General features: G+C 39.7%; 1 protein-coding gene across 12 annotated transcripts in view; it reads left to right on the top strand.

Moving 5' to 3' along the window:
• The window catches only part of LOC117212686 (catenin delta-2), a 48073-nt gene that overhangs the window by 5893 nt on the left and 26505 nt on the right, over positions 1 to 15675 (top strand). The window contains exon 1 of one of the 12 annotated variants that reach the window (XM_033457652.1): positions 15206 to 15478. The exons of the other annotated variants lie outside the window; for them this stretch is intronic. The gene's annotated coding sequence lies outside the window, so the exon portion shown is untranslated. Of the gene's footprint in view, positions 1 to 15205; positions 15479 to 15675 lie in introns of those variants that run through there. 12 annotated transcript variants of the gene reach the window in all.

Here is a 15675-nt window from a genome sequence, read left to right as displayed (position 1 = left end):
ATGATCAGCGGTCGTGACGGTGCTTTGAATCGGTTGGGTGTCCCCTTTTCGAGCTACGAATAGATTCCGTGCCCCCGTTGAGATATATTCAGCGTTCAGAACCGACAGAAACGTTGACCAGTGGTGATTGTTCGCCGCGGAAATGACGTTATCACTGTCACATGTGTGACTGTTGTATCGGTCAGTTAATCGAGCCGGTCGAATTATTAAATCGACTACTGACTACTTACCGCGTTAGATCTAATATAACGACGCGAATCGACGCATCTTTCAGTGATGAAGAATTGTTTGGTCACTGATGCACCGCGTCGAGGAGCGACCTCTTGGTTCTCAGAACGTACCAGATATGTAATTGCATTCTTTCTTCGTGAATCTTGTGCCCGCGAAAGAACGTCTTCTTTTGTACTGTGTTTGTGAGAATAGAAATCGTTTGATTGAAGCGACCTGCAAGTTCAGAGTGTACAGAGTGTTTGTGAGCAACTTTGAATTGGGTTCTCTCTTTTGACGATATTTACGAACTGGAGTAAAACTCATTCGATTGTCGATTTGAAAGGTGGGAGTATACAGAGAACGATCCAGAACGGAGGTTTTGTAGATTCTTGAGTTGTTTCACAAATGTGATTTGCATTGCACGTTCATTATTTTAATATTCCATGATATTATTATATGTCGTGTAATATCTATGTTTATAGATAATAAAGTTTATTCGATCTGATAAATTCGCAAATTGAAGCTGTCTCACATTTTTACTACTATTGTCGCATATCATATGTTGCATTATTTCGATTATCTCTTCCTAACACGAAATTGACGCGACTGTTCCGTGTTTGTATTTTTACGTTTAGGCAAAATGGCTTAGGAAGATAATAGAATTATTACTTAAGACAGACGCATTTCTGATGAAAAAATGTGCAATTTTAGAGGAGGAGTAACCACATCTTTTAGTAAGTAATTAAGAAAAGCTGTGCAAGTGCAGATTATTTAGCTATTACAAAAGAGATCACAATTCAACGAAGGTTGGGAATCGCTAGTCTGAAGGAAGCGCACAACTCAATTTGCATTAACCTAGATTTCACTGATTAAATTTACATATTATTTCATCTTTCGTTCCGTTTTCGCGATAAAATTCCTTCATACCACCGCATGCATCGTCCAAGGGTATCACAAATGCTTCTCATCAATTACCCCAAACGAATTCCCGATTTTTCCCGCCGAAATGCCTTGTCAGCATGTAAATCGGTTAAACTGGATCTACGACGGATCGATGGAGGAAATTGTCGGATACCGCAGATCGGACCGACGAATAATTCATAACTGAAGGGCACGAAAAGGAGATATATAAGTTGATGGCTATACCGGAGCATAAGCATAACTACACTTTTACAAAAACCGCGAGCTTATCTCTTTCATCTTTCGCAGCAACGTTTTGTTCGCTGCATTAGGAAAACGAGACTGTGCCGACTGTTTTCTCCCGTGAATCGACGAACTTTATCTCCCTGAGAATTGCTTAACGAGAAAAACCAGGGTGTGTATCGAGCCGCGCCGATTAGGCCACGTTTGTCACAATTGATAGCCGATAACAGATAATTGCTACGATTTTCTTAATCGGTTCCAAAGACGATACGAGCTAGCTATCGCTGTAACTTTAGTATTGGTGTCGTTCTAACTTCGTCATTTCATCGAATTCAAACGCAAAAATTGAGAAATATATTTTCAAGACGTAACATTTGAAGAAAATGCAACGAAAGTATAGTTTATCCGCTGATCTTCTTAAAATATCTGTATATTCGTTCACAAATATATTATATATTGATTCGCATTATTATTTATTACCATATAAAAGATTTTGAAAGAGAAAAAATTATAAAAAGAAAGTACAAAAAGGAGACAAAGAAAACCCGAATACTCGCGGAAGCGATATCTATCGACTGCATCTAATCTCGTTAAGCATTGCGGCTAATGTTCCCAGAAACGAAGAAACACCGACGCGACATCACGTTCAGTATACTCAACCGATACTTATTACGCCTGAACAAGATTCTTTCCTTTGTAAATCGAATAACAAACTATCGGGCCAATTATTTCTTCATTAAATCTGGATCGAGACGCGCCACGAAGAAGGAATTGCACGCGTCCGGTTGTTTGCCTGCTGGTAATGACCGAGTGTATAATTTACGAAAAGAGCAGAACACGAGAGGGAGAGGTACGTTGGCCGAGCCATTCAGGTGAATAAAACCGGCACTGGTCCCATGGGAGACAGGGAGTAGGAAAGGAATTCCATAAATTTTTAAAGAGGCCCCAAAGAAAGAATGGGACACGATTACCGTTACCTTTCAACCCAGACAACGAGCCTCGTTATTGTTTCAAATCTCAACGCGTCGGTTTGCCGTGGTAAAATTGTATTTTATATGCGGCTCCAGGCTCTTGCTTTCCGAGCCTTGTAACAACCCAGCGACGACGGTGCAGGGAAGCTTGGCTACGAATCGAATACATATTCTTACCTTAAGACGATTAAATTCAATTTTTCTCTCCAAAATCTCTCTTTTAATTCATTTCGATAACGATAAAAGTGGAGGCTGTGATGTCTTGATCGAAGAGTCCAGGTCCTTGCTAGTTAGAATCATATAAGAGACCATAATTTTATTTTAATGAGACTACGTCTGATTAATTTGAATTTAAGAGAGTCGTGCGTCGCTGGACGATGACCCCATCGACAAAGTTTCCACCGTCGGCTCTATCGGGCTTTTCAAGCCCAGTTGAACACCGAACTCCGCCCGGTCCAGAAACACCCTCTCGTTGGGGTAGCTATTGTCGCTATTGCTGAACGATCTTCGCGCGACAGAGAAGCATCCTGAGGAATTGAAGGCGCTTCGGGAGGGTTGGTTGCGGTATTCTGGTGTCTCTTGGAAATGGTCGGATCAAACTTTATTTTATTAAAAAATTGGATAAATTTTTCGACGAGATGGTCTCAAGGTGTAGTAACGAATATACTATGCTACATCTGACTTCTTGTCGTACGTTAGCGATAGAAATTTTCTCTTTGTACGTGAAAAGACTGCTCCAATATTACCACTACCGCAAACCACATGCGATATCTGTGTAGAAATCACGACTTGTTCCGTTTGTTTCTACCCGAAATTCTAGGCAGAAATCTAATATTCTGAAATTCTGAAAGAAACGCCAGTAGAAGAATAAAAATTCGCGGATGTGTAGAAGCGCTAGCAAGCGCAGGTCCTTTCGTTGGCTGAAATTAAAGGATTCCTTCCTATTTCGTGTCAGTAGGATGAGCCTAATCCTTGGTGGTGGACTTTTTTCCGCGGATCCTGTTTCAACCTAACCCCGCGGTCCAAGCCTGCGGCTTGCGTTTCCTGAGGCAAACGTGTTGGAAGGGGGAAACGCGGGAAAAGAGCGGAAGGTGGGCGTTACACGGCTATTCTTTTGCTCTCCCCTCTCCTACTTGAGTCGCGCCGTAATTCCCGTACGTCGGTAATTAGATCAGAGTTGCGGCCGGTGTACTTTTAATGAAACCGGCCGTCGCGTCGGGAATAACTCACCGGTTAGTTTTCCCCTTCTTTCTCTGGCGTTTCTTCGAGCTCGACTGTCAGAAAAATCGCGAACAGAGAAACGCTGCAGAAGAAAGAGCCGCGTCAAACGTGCTAAAGTCCGGGCAGAGTTCGCGTTAAGATCAATAATCGACTCTTCAACTTCTAATACCCATTCGGTCGATTAAGAGCTCCAGGTGCTCTCGAATTTCCCGCTTGCTCGTTGCGCCTCTCGATTAGCACGTTCTCTACCAAGGTTATCTTTGTGTGGTTTTCTATTTAGATCAGGTGTACTGTCGCCCCTGTGCTTATTATTAGGTTATTCCATAAATAACTCGGCTTTTTGTGCTCGTGTAACGACCTTAACGTCGTTTAATATTTCGCAAGTAACACAAGACAAACATGTTTTTTAGGAAAAGCAAAAAACTATTTGAAAGCTTACAAAATATTATTTACCAAACACATAGCGTTGGCAAAAAGAACGACCTGTAGGTAACGAACATTCGTCAAATATTATTCTTGTAACTCTTTATTCTTAGCTCTGGAAATCATGTACCTTTGCCCTGGCAAGTCATGTCATCTCCGTTTGACTGATTCGCATTTTTACTCCTGGGAGTAAAAGCATCGTTCTTTGACGTGCACGTTTCATTTCTCAGGAGAACATATCGGTCGTCGCGTATCAGTTTCCTTTTCGTTGCGGCATTCATTCGCTCTTCCTACACGCTGTATGTATTGCAAAGTAGCTTTCCCAATATATTTCTTGAAAGATCTTCAATCAATTCGACATCAGCTTTTCTGTCTATCTTCTTCACTTATACGATACGACACATTATAAAATGCCGATTTCAGTCCTTTCTAAAGTTCAAGTTTCTCTTTTGCTTGCAAGTTATTCGCAGTTTCCACTTTGGACAAGATCAGCAGGCACGCAAGCTGTCCACGAACTGTTCGCTAACACTTCTGGTTAATGAGTACGCGGGATAAAAAGAATCGTGCGCAATTTGTACGCCGTTTAGGCGATTCGTGGGCAGCAAACGAGGGTAAGTTGGTTTGCAACTTTGATACTGGGGATATGCACGCGGGTAGAAGCACTCGGGTAAGCCGCGTGTCGCGACTCGGCTTGATGATTTCGAATGCGCGGCTGGAAACTTAAATTAGGCGTCCCCAGGCAACGTAACGCAGCACGCTAATTAGACGGTTCGGATTTACCGCAACGCAGACAAGTGTTTGAACTACTTACAGAGAGGCTAAAAAAATGGCCGATTTTTGAACGATTCCATTATCTGTCTTGGGAAACGCGATTAAATAACTAGCGATAAATGATCGATTTCCATCTGATATCTTAGATTGAAAATGTTAGTGTTGAGGTTATTCGATGTGTAAACAGAGAAACTCGTGGATAAATTGTAAGGTAGAAAATATATTTAAATAGAAGTGTAATTATAAGTAAGAATACAATTTGAGCTGGTCCAGATCCACACGCTAGCTGTGTTACCCAATAACTGAAAACCCCGAAGCCAACGTCGCCTGTCTACTGTTTATGGTCTGTCTTCGTCGCACTCTTTTGTCTATACGCTGTCGATGGCTTCAGTGCTTGAGAAAACTAAAAAGACCAGATGTAGAGTTTTCTTAGAAGCGGTGACCACTTCAACAGTTAGTTCGTTTCTCTTCGTAACATAGATAATTATGAAGAATGCGTTTATTCTCAAGTGGCTGCATACCTGAGTTCTATTCGCTAGAGTATAAAGTCAGCAATTTCCCCTAAATCTTAAATAACAGAAAGTTCTTTGCTTAGCTTTAGTTATATCGTTGCTTCATCCCGACCCAGTATATTCCATGGTAACGAAGGACATAAGGCTAGAATCTCACGAACTAAGGGCGAAAACAAGTTTATCGCGCACTCTTGGGACCTCGCCACGTTGCAATGCAATAAACCGGAGGAGCTCTTCACTTCTTCGGCTCGCCAACGCGAGGAAAAACTGATTTTCCAGGTTGTCGGTCTATCATTACAACCCGTATACGGGGTGCTTTCGAAAAATAAATCAACTTCTACCCTGCCTCCTCGAATAACCGGAAAAATGAATTTGAAAAAGAAGCAACTGGTTTCATGTTAAAATCCAGCACGATGCTCTGTACGTTACACTTAAAAAAAAATAGCTTGGTAGCAATAAGAATGATAAAGCAAGAGGTAAACGATCGAGGAGCATCTTGGAGTAATATGACGCAGCTTCTGAGTGCAACCATGCAAATGCGTCTGCACTTTTGCTCTTTTAATGGAACCATGATTTGATAAGACAAAACTGTCTCCATTGTGCAAAATTCTTCGTGAAAGACTATTCGAAAGGAAAGTTTCATCGCCTACAGCCATTTTCTAACCTTTGACTATGAGACATCGCGAAAATTGTCCATTCTATGATCTTTGGACTATTGTAGGATAATAGAAGACAATTCTCTCGAGCGACGAATTCTCGAGTGATCTGCGTTCAAAAAGATCTTTCTTTATTCCCTCTTTTTCCCCTCTTTTCTCGTAAGTTATCTTTCATCGTGCCGTAACCTGGTCCGATTTTCCTTCAGGAATAAAGACTCCGACGAACTGAATCGAAGATGAGAATTTCCGTGCCTTGCTCCACATTTAGTGGCGCATTTAAGTCTCTTTCGGTCTTTTTCCGTGCTCGATCGATCGCATCAAGGCTTCGTTCGATTTCAGATCACTTTTCGTATAGTTCGGTCGGTGTTCGTCCTCTGCGATGGCGGATAAATTGAATGAACGCGGAAACTAATTCGATCTTACATCTTCTTCCATTTTTCTCATAGCTTCTTTTCTCTATTTCTTGTCTATATAATAGACATACTATAATTTTGAACTTGAAACATACTTGAAATACTATAATTTTAGCTATCTTTAAGCAACGGTAGCTCCTTGTTATTTGCGTTGTCCGATAATTTTCTGATTCGGAAAGATTGAAACTATTCAGATTTTAAATAAAATAAGCTCAAAAGATATCAGACGTCGTGGGTCGAAGAAAACACAAACACGAAGAAAGCTGTTCACAATTTATGGACGTCGATTTCGGGTCGCGATAACATTCTCGTAAATCGATCAGGGTAGATTTATCGTAGGCCAGTCCTTAATGATAAATTAGTGGCGCGATAAATTAGCGGTGTCGATGTTGTGCGTATGGCTCACTCGCGAACTGAATGACTGGAATTTGATGGAGCTGTAGCGGCATTCGCGAAATTCGATCCGTCCAATGACTGGTCCGAGTGCCAATTGTCTTGTGTAATCGTGCGTCTGATTCGCATTCTTTGCCTTTATTTCCTTTTTCGTTTTCCAAATATCGAAGCTCAGATTTATTTAATTTTCTCGTCTTTTTAAAATTCGAGATATTGATCCGCGAATGAATTAAAATTAAAAGATTAAACCAGATTAAGAAATTTATATTTTTAACAAAAATAGCCGTCTACATTTCGGCATGACGAAGATTCAACGAAGTTTTCGTCAAATGGAATTGAAAAATAGCGCTGGCACGATAATCTGGATCTTCGATTGCGAAATAATTCAGCTTCGTGTACGATTAACGCTTTTTCAAGTCGTCTTAAAGTGCTACTTTCGTTGGCGGGATACCGCAGAGTAATTATGCAACGTTTGCGTTGCGCCGTAATCGCTGCTTAAACGTTACCTTTACGATATTTATCACAGCCATTAAACAGATGGTATTTCAGGTTGAAATATTCAAAAATTCACTCGTGTTTCGTTAAATATCAGTGCATATGAAATCAAGATTTTTCATATATCACAAAATTTAAATTAAGATGTTCTTTTTCTTCAAGATATTTATGTAATTAAGGCAATAACAATGTCATTATTCCAGATGTATAAGAGTTGCATGAACATCTGCGATAAATCTTCTTATCACTGGAATATGCCTACGTGAATTGCAGGAAAAGTATTTTTCTTCGATGTGACTAATAGTAGACGATAAGATACGTTTTATGAGAAGTATGAATCCATCAAATTTAAACTTTGAGCAATCTAATCAATAAAAACTTGTCTGTATCAAAGATACAAATTGTATTACCTTCCATTTTCAATTTACATAAAGGAAAATTGATAAGTCGAGTCCTTTCTTATTTTCCATTCTTCGTCGTGTTTCACGAATTTTTAAATCACGCGAAATAAAGCCAAAAAGGACAGTCGTGATGAAAGGGCGGCAGGATATAAAAGAAAAGTGTTTTCACTGTGAAGCGTAGGAGATGTTTCTGTGTGGATAGGAGGCTTTTTTTGTTACTTTTATGCTCTTCCAAAACGTTGCGTTCTTGCGCTGCACACGATCTAAGACCGGGCCACACGAGCGTTGGAACGACGTCCGTTGCGTGACGTGCGTCGTAGAAATATATTGCCGTATAGTGAAGCCCACATAGGAGAAACGTGCGTCACTGTCAGTGTTGCATTGCAACTTGCGTTACTTTTCCTCCAACGTATTTATGCTAGAACGGACGTTGGATTTTCTGATGCACGTTCTGTACACCCGTGAATGCAGCAGGCCACACGAATGTTTGCAGGACGTGCGTTACGTGCATACGCATTTTGTGGAGAATGCTTTGCTGGTGGTTCCGGTTGCAACAACTGTCGAATTTCTTTATTGTAGACCATCGTTGTTGCAAAAGACTTCTGTATTGAATATTTGTGGAAATATTATTTTGTAGATTTTGGTCTGCTCCGAAGTCATCTCACGTCTTTATCCCTTTTAGTGCCGACAGAAAGAATTGTACTTAAGCGAAGAATACCGAACTAATTTGATGTAATTTGATAAGGTTTGAAAAGGAAACATAGAAAAAGATAAGAATCATCTTTACAAAATTCAAAAAGGAACATATTACAAAGAAAGGGGGGAATAAATTAATGCCAATAGTATTTCAATATTTGTTGGAAATCGTACTAATAATACTTATTCAAAATCATTAAGAAAGATGGAGAAATCAGTATTTCTTTTATAAATAGTATTTGCGATTAAGAGAAATAATTGCTTGGTCATAGTTTGATGTAGAAAGTGTAGTATAAAGTATAAATACTGCATTCTCAATTATTTGTAACAAAATTTCTAATATCAAAACACAAAACTAAATGATAATAAACAAATGATGCGCAACAAGCGTCAGAAGGATTACTTGCTCCAAAACAAGTGATTCGTGTAGCTAGTATATCATTGAAATAACATTCTAATATTATCAGAAATATTTATAATTATCCGGCTATTGAAAATGTGTAATATTTACTTATTATTACTAACACAAATAATTTATTTAGCATTGATGGTTACTAATGTATACATCGTGTAATCCTTTATTGCACAGATTACAAATTGTGCGTGATTTTCGCACAGCTCCACCAAAAATTTTATTTTCGAAACATAAGGAGATATATTTGTTCTAAACAGTGTTATTAGAACCTGTGATTACGATCTCAAGTAAATCTTTCGTGTCGAAATTTTATCTTATGGCATTGGTGTATACACAGTCTCAGTATTGAGTATCGCGAAATATAAAAAAAGGTTAAACCCATAAACAATTTTTTAAATTTGTGCAACATTTCACGCAGGACTTCTGCAGAGAAATCCAATCATTTGTAACGTTTTATAAATTTATTTTGAGATAAAGTTTTTTCGCGATGCGAATAGTAAGACGTCATCGCATACGCAACGATATATCGTCGTCAGTACTTTCCGTAAGTGTTGCTAACAACGATATATCGTTGTTCGGCACTAAAAGGGTTAAAAAATGTTATAACGCGACAAGAGGCAACGTTCTTGCCCTGTACCCAGTGCTGAATCAAGATGGGGGGGGGGGCGTTCTTTCACTGCCGCCCTTCGCGACTAATAAGATATAAAAATATCAATATTATCATATTCTAAAAAGTTGTTACATAATTAATCTGAATTTGATTATTTAAGCTATAGTATCAGACAGAGATATTATAGTATAAATTACAACCAACTAAATATAAATTATAAATCAATTTTAAATCTTGTAAAAAAAGGTTCAACAATGTATTTATGTACTTTTATACAGTTTGACCTTCCTCTAAAGGCTCCTGATTTCGCCACTCTCTGTATCTCCTACGTTCGTACAAAACGACGTCCGTTGTAATCCCAGATCGGTTGTAGTCCCAGTCGAAGGGTACATTTTCGTTGCTCGAATGTTATTATAAAACGAGGCAAATACACGATTTCGTGCAGTATACTTTTAGTCTAATATAAATTCATAAGTCATGCAGTCGATTGTTTACGAAATAGGAGGTAGATCGTAAAGGAAAACGAATGATCTTGTTATGTTCTAAGAAAATTTGTACTCAAGTGTCAGGTACCTATACCTAGTAAAAGAAACCTCTTAGTTCTTTGGTGAAAGTTCGTTTTGCAATTTTGTTTACACTTGATAAATGACGGTATTATACATGAAAGATATTAGCAGCATTATCGTCTTCGTTAAGCAAAGTTTTATCCCAGTTCGCGACAGGTGACAGCAAATTTCCGGGTTCTTTCCACTGCGCAAGAGCTTTTCTCGACTTGGTCGTTTTTTCTCCGTCGAATCTGTCGGTGGCCGGCGAACTCGATGAATACGAAATTTATCCGGTGTCCGTGGCAAGGCCAGGATCGCTAATTCCCGGCCAGCCGTCCGGTAACTTATGAAACGTAAGACTTTTTTATTTCATTATTTCTCGTCAGGCCTTCGTTATTTTTCCGCGGTCAGACTCTTAGCGCGTATGCGCGAGAAGACCAGGTAAAACGAGGGTTGCAAAATATAGGACGAGAAATAAAAATGTGGCAAAAAATGAAATAAAATTCTTACGCGGTAATTACGATGGTAAAATATTAAAATACGTAATGGTCTGGCAATAAATATTTTTCCAGACAGCGCAGCGTGCGACGATGTGTGCGCACGTGTTATTGCAGACATTTGTTCGAAACGACGGCAGTTTCGATAAATGAATAAGAAAAGAGGAGAAAACATACACAAGGAGCATGAAAAATAACCAACACTGATTTTTCACGTTTTTTTTACTTGTCTCGTTCTGCACTGGTTTTATTCATTCTCCTTTCTCATCGCTTGCGTGTACGTGTTCAATTGGCCTCGGCGAATCTTCGCCCTCGACGTGGATCGAATTATTGGTTTTGATTAAAATGTGGAAATTACCAGATTTTCCGACCGAGTCGTGTATTCTTTTTCTTTTATTCCGAATACCATCGATTTTACGGATAAACTGTAATTCGTTTCCGGTACGGAATACAGTCTCCTCGTGATGTATATATATTGCATATATCTACATACATGTGTATGTATGTCGTTGAATGAGCAGTCGATCGGTACGATGCATACGAAACACAGAAACACGAAAACTACCCTAGTATTCGAGTTGTTTTCCGATCGATCAGCCAGTGATCTCCGCCATATCTAGCGGAATAAGTCGGTGAACAGATATCGAATAACCTGCTGACACTATTCTTCCGTTACTATTACTTCGGAATTTTCAAGCTATCATATCATTTACGAGAACTTTTCGCTAATCTATTCTCACATCCGCTCTTATATTTCTGTGCTATCGAGAAGAAAAGAAAAAAAGAGAATTACACGAAAAACATAGACATTAGTATTAAAAAAAAGAAGAAAACAAATGAGAAAAGAAATGAAGCCTGAGAAAGTCAAAGCGGAAGCGGCGCGCTGCGTGATCGCCAGGCGCATAGAGAGGCGGTCGTGCAGCCACAGGGTATACGCGTACGCTTCGTACTAGCGTACGCACGTATGCGTGCGCTTATCCCCACCGCTGGTTCATTCATTGAAACACACGTCATCGAGAGTGACGGCGCGACGTCGTGTAGTGGGGATAACCGTGCACCACTTGGTGGGGGAACGGTGATGCAGAGGGGATGCTGTATGTATGGCGTATGGTGTACGAGCGAGAAGTGGGGAGAGGGGTGACAGCTTTTCAACGCGTCAGCCGGAAAGGAGAATGAGGTTGCGGCAGAGTTCTCGTTCTCTCATGATATATCACTCCCCCTACCGGTCTCTTTCTCTTCCGCCCCTCTGTTCTTTAGTGTTTGTCTGTCTCTCTGTTTCGAATATAGAATTCTCTGTGTGTATCCGTGGCTCTCTTTGTTCGACCTATCGTCAGGACGTGTAAGAGCATATTTCTGGTTCATCCGGATGTTTCTGTGGTACTGTCGGACGATCCCAGTCTCGGTTACGAGGATAGAGGAAGCTTGAGAAAGTGAAATTACGAGTTGTTGATTAAAAATCGCCTATCTGTATCTCGAGGACTTTCATAGTTTCCGTCGACGTGGATTTGCAGAGGAGCGTGCGAGGAGACCGCTGCGCTGGTGTAAATTGTAATTAAAACAGGGAGAGGAGCGAAACACGAAACAGGAAAAAAGAGAGAAAAATATCAAGAGGAAAAAAGACGGTAGGGCCGGGATTATTTCTCAGCCACTGGTGAAAATCGCTGGGACCTGGCCCGCAGCTATTATCGTCGAACAAACTTTCGTCCTGTCCCGTTGTCGCGTGTTCAGAACCGTGTCGGGCATCGTTTCCCCTCGCGTATACGCGCTTTTCATGTCCCGCGCCCCGCGCTGAGCTGGTAGCGTGACTTAATTTTTGTCTCCTCGTTCTTCCTGTCCTGTCCCCTCTCTTCTCCTTTTGTGCTTTAAAATTCCAAGCGCAACTCGCTTTATTAGCTTGTCGAGCGGGCGTCAGATAGCATCGGTCGTCGATGCACGAGCTGCGTCTCTCTGATTGTTTATAGACCAGGTAAAGGGAACGATTACGAAGGAAATTCGTTGGAGAATGAAGGAAAGATTCATGTTCCACGGTTGAGGATATTTGCTTAGTGCAATTTCATCTTTCAAGTATGCTTATTCATAAGGAGTAGTTTTTCGTACAAACTTGCCAGTGTCATGAAAATAAATACATATACAGTATTTTTTGTGACTTATGCTTAGGGTACGATGTGTTCCTACATGAAAAAATAAGTCGAAAATAATATGTAACTCGTATTACATGAATCATTTGTCTCTCGTCGGGTTCAGAGAAGTGGAATTTTACTCTTGTTCGACCGTTCTCGGAGAGACGCGTTCGCGGTAGATCGCGTCAACGAGAGTCGTAAATTCTCGTTACAATTAGATAATCGATGCCGCGAATTGGTCGATCTTCTATTTCGTTTAGGATAATAGAGCTGGTTGACTGATTGTAAACTGAAGTAACAGGTTATAATATATACTTTATTCCAACAACTTTGTAGATATAAATAGTTACGGATCGTACGTATAAACGTATTCTCAGAGACGTGTAAATAGTAAGTAACGACTGATGACCGATTAATAAACGAAAACCAGTCTAGAGATGTTGACTGATCTAAGGATGACAAACCAGTGACGATGCTGTCGCAGAGGAAAACTATTGCTGGGGGTTGGGTCGTCCCACCACCAGTCGTTTGCGGGTGGAAATGACTGTTCAACGTGGAAAAAACTCGACCTTCCCATTTTTTATCTGATTGAACAAGAACCATAAGGGACGTCTCGACTTGAAGATCTTTTGTAGCAATTAAGGGCCCTAACGATAAAATAAAGATGCTTAGTTTTATGGCAGTTCCTTAAGATTATTGCGGTCCGACTAATTATAGCCTCCCCAGTTTCTTCAACTAGTGGCCATCTTGACCGAAGGATGGATTCTGGTTTCTGTAAAGAGTCACCGGACGTAACAACTCTATTTATGTAAATTTTATTTTTGTTTTTAAAGTTATTTATATCTTTTATTTAATGACTAGGATTTTTAAGAATGTTTAGGATAGGATGCAAGTATTTTGACTCGAAAAGAAATCTGATCAAGTTTCGCTATTTTTCTTCGTTTTTGCATTTTCGTACCTTGTTCTCACAAGCTATGTACATATTTATGTTGGGTTAGGATGATAAATAAGATACGCTGTTGGTTCATCGATAAACGTCGCTTTTATACTCGTTTCGTTCATAGTGATCTTCTAAAGCGAACAATGTAAATATGGTTTTCTTGCTACTTGAATAAACAATTAGCCATGTCTGAACCAGCCTTAATGGTGAGAAACCTATCGTGTGTCGAAAAGTCGACTACGATACGCCATACCCGGCCCGGTCGAGAAAATGAAATATCAAGTTCGAAATATCGTGCACGGAGCCACGTGGATCGATTCTATTTTACAGTAGTGAGACGTTACCGGTGAAAGGATCGTGACAAGACGTAGAATACGTATGCTTCAGCCCTGCCTATTCATCCCAAATAAACCTTTTCCTATTCGACATCTACAACACATGGTGTATGTTCTACGCTATTCAATGAATTCATCCGTTCAGACTGTCATTAACGAATTAGAAAATGTCGTCAAAGGAAGATCAGATTAACCAGTTAACTGCGTTTGACGGGTATATACGTGAAATAAAAGTTTTATTTCGGTGCGTTTGACGCGTATACTCATCATCGCTTGTGTTTATTTACGTAGTCCATGATCTAATGAGAAATTTTTAAAACTAAATTCCGCGGTTAACTGGTTAACGCTAAATTATCTCACCTCTTAATTCTCTACAAGCAGTTTGAGTCATTTATGCTTAATTCCAATCTTTTTATTATCCCAAGCTTTTAAAAAATCTGAACAAATACTAGAATATTTACTAATAGGTTGCAAACGTTGATGACTTTGTGGGAAATTTAGAGAGTATAAAATATGCGTAATATTCAAAATAAAGTAAGTGTAATATGTTGGATGAATAAAAATCTCTATCTAGGTTCTATTTTTGAAAATTGTGCTCGTACATTATGAATTTACGTAAACCTCCGTTTCCTGCTTATCAATGTCTCTATTATACATCTTCCAGTTTGCATTCGGAGGATTAAATTTTCAGTGCGTATAATCATTTTGCATTTCTAGAGAAAAAGGTAATAAAAGAATACTTCATAATCCTAATCGAGGAACTACCCATGAGGATACGATCAACAACTAACATTGGTTTTTTCTTACATCTTCAGATTACTAACAATAAAACTAGGAATTCAAATATATTGAATTTGTTTAAAAGAACTAAGAAATAGAAAACATCGTTTATTCCGTCATATGTCTATACAGTAGTTCACAAAAATATTTGAACATATAAAAACTTTTAGTGAATACAAATATTACATGTGTTATACGAATCACTATACATTGTTCAACAAATTCAAAACATAGGTCCTTCCTCGCTTTCAGATTACCGACAATATAATTCGAAACGATACATATTTCAAAGACGTTCTTCTTAATGAAAAGGGAAATTTCACTTTTCCAAAATTAATTATTCAGATGATTGACCTCGAAAAGAGGAAATCGATAAGAGAATATGAATCGGAAACACTTTTCCTACGCGTGAACCAGAACAGAAGGGATTAGCCCGGCCGGGTCGAGAAACCCGCGTGATCCAATTAAAGGAAACTCAAACGAGTTGGTGCGCGTGGACACGGGTGCACGGTGAATGGCTGGCCTCGTATCGGGTTCGCGCGAAGGTCGCCTAGTCATGGCACCGATTCGAACGCATTGTTCGCGTCGCGAATGTTCCCGTTTTGCCATTCAAAGGCGCTTCTTTATCAGAGGTAACTTGTTCTCTTTCTGCGTGTTTCCATGTGTCCATCCGCCTATGTGTGTCGGGCTCCGACGATTGATACGGACGCGTGTTAGTTGGAAATGCGACGAAATTGTGCGCGACGCCGCGCCGGGTGCTAGTTGCCGCTATCGTTTCTATGGACCACGAGTATCGAGAAACGACGTTGAACCCTACGGGTCGCACGCTCCATCGATCCGAGAATGGTTTATGGGACGTGGGACTGATCGATGGTATCCTACGCTGGAATCTGTGACAATCGATTTTCGTCTGTGTCCATGAAAGAGATATGTACGTTTTCTTTGTTAGATTATTCTATTTTTGGTAGATCGTACTGTTTATTTATTAATAACGTACTATCTATATGAATGTATCGTACTACGTATATATTTGAGTCCGGAGGATATGTGGGAAAAAGCCTAGGTCAAAATTTCTCACCACTTTTCTATAGTCTTGATATTCTAACTCTTCCTTAACAAAATATCCAT

The sequence above is a fragment of the Bombus bifarius genome, unplaced genomic scaffold (genome assembly GCF_011952205.1).
Source record: "Bombus bifarius isolate JDL3187 unplaced genomic scaffold, Bbif_JDL3187 scf7180000008358, whole genome shotgun sequence".
In the NCBI taxonomy this organism is placed as follows: Eukaryota; Metazoa; Arthropoda; class Insecta; order Hymenoptera; family Apidae; genus Bombus; species Bombus bifarius.
Note: the sequence above shows the minus strand (reverse complement) of the source record. Positions and strands in the feature narration are given on the sequence as shown.